The following is a 2,282-nucleotide window of genomic DNA, read 5'->3' on the forward strand; positions in this document are numbered from 1 at the left end:
ATATATATATATATACATATATTTATATATGCATATACTGCAGACATGCGCGCTTACATATAATTGTTGAGGATTCGCGTGTCTGTTAATTGGTCAGCAATGCAGGGAGCTGGCAGAAACGTTAGAACGATCGGCGAAATGCTTAGCGGTATTTCGTCTGTCCTTACGTTCTAAGTTCAAATTCCACCGAGGCTGACTTTGCATTTCATCCTTTCGGGTTCGATAAATTAAGTACCTGTTGCGCTCTGGTGTTGATCTAATCTACTAGCTCCCTCCCCCAAAACCTCTGGCCTTGTGCTTAGAATGCAAAAGGATTTCACAAGGCTGTTCCATTTATCGGATCAAATGGACCACTCGTGATCGTAACACATACAGTAGGGCCTACACACACACACACACACACACACACACACACACACACACACACACACACATGATATAATTGTACGCACAATTATATAGTAAACCATCGACAATCGCGGGTGTTACGCTCTAATGCCTCCCGCGATAGGAAAAATCCGCGAAGTAGAAACACTACTGTACTCTATATATATTTCATCATGTTTATAATTGTATATGTTTATTTTATTATAAATGCATCTGTAATTGGTATATATCTGTGATATTATAAATGCAAAACACCACTCACTCACCTCTCGTGTTTCGATTTCCATACAGTATGTGTGATTATTTGGTTACTCATCTACTGTAGAGGGCGTATCTGCTTTTAATATATATTAATTAATGTATTATACAGTACAGTACTGTACTCTATTTTAATTAATCAATCTATTAATTTTAGGCATAAACATGCTTATTTTACCACAGAAATAATTAAAATCTAAAAAAATACAGATACTTCACAGCCGCAGGAACCCGCGATATACTGAGGAATCTGTGATATAAATTTATATCTGTTAAGCAGAAATATTCTGAGCTGTAGTGAGTGCACGATAGGTGAAGCTCGATATGGCTAGGGCTTACTGTAATTAGACAAATCTAATAGTTATTTACACCAGGTCTGAAATTTTCCCATGACACCTGATGAAGGCTGGAAGGTATATCAGCCAAAACGTTGTGTTAACAAGATAAAAACAAATATCCGTCAAATATAAATAATGTAAATAATCAACTGATAAATTGGAAATAAGGAGAAAGATACAATGTATTAAAGTGACCGAAAACTTTTGCTCGGTATTGTAACTGCTGTAGATCTTATAGGAAGTTTAGCAGCAGCAGCAGCAATAACAGTCACATCTGCAGTAGCAGCATTATTATTAGTGTATATACATCTGAATGTATTTAGTAGAGAAACATAAAGAAACCAGTAGAAAATACGCTTTTGGCAAAACTATCACGCGCTTTGTCTGCGCTGCTCACTTATTCCAAATCTCTGTGAATTCTTCAGCCATTATACCACGACATGGTATAAATAGCATACGCCTGAACAGGCTAAGTAGCGAAAGGTCCTCTTGTGACCACTAGACGAATGCCATAAACTATAAAATTTAGAAATATTACAAAAGGGAAATGCTGGTGCTTATATGTATATTCCATTGACATCTATTATTTCGCAAAGTAGCTATTTACTAATTGTTCAAAGTACTATAAAATGCAGGTCATAACTAATAAATGAGATTGTACTTATGCAGCCAAAAAAAAATTAAAAAATAAAAATTAGAAAATCACAACGTTTCGAATAGCTGTGAGGATAAAAGTCAAAATGAAAGCGCAATCGAACGTATATCGTTAGCAATTCATACACATACTACAATGATGTGTATGTGTGTATGTAATATATTCCTCAAAGCATTCAATTATCTGGCAGACTGCTGCAAAATAACATCACGAATGTATATGGACATGTGCGAGTATGTGCGTGGGTGTGTGTAATGTGTGTGTGTGATATGTGAGCGTGCATATACAGATATGCACGTCTATACACAATTAAAAAAGAATTTATATATATATATATATATATGTGTGTGTGTGTGTGTGTGTATGTGTGAGTGTGTATGTGTGTGTGTGTGTGTGTGCGTGTCTGTGTCTGCGTGTAAGTGGCTAGCCACATGCATCCGGGTTCAGCTCCACTGCGTGGCACCTTCGACAGGTGTCGTCCACTATAGCCTAGGGCCATCCAAAGCGTTGTCAGTGGATTTGATAGGCAGAGACCGAAAGAAGCTTGTCGTATATATATTTGTGTATATATATATACCCTCGTATACAATTATATATGTGAGTATGTGCGTGTATGCGTGTGTCTATGCATATATATATATATA

The sequence above is a fragment of the Octopus bimaculoides genome, chromosome 5 (genome assembly GCF_001194135.2).
Source record: "Octopus bimaculoides isolate UCB-OBI-ISO-001 chromosome 5, ASM119413v2, whole genome shotgun sequence".
NCBI classification, from domain to species: Eukaryota; Metazoa; Mollusca; class Cephalopoda; order Octopoda; family Octopodidae; genus Octopus; species Octopus bimaculoides.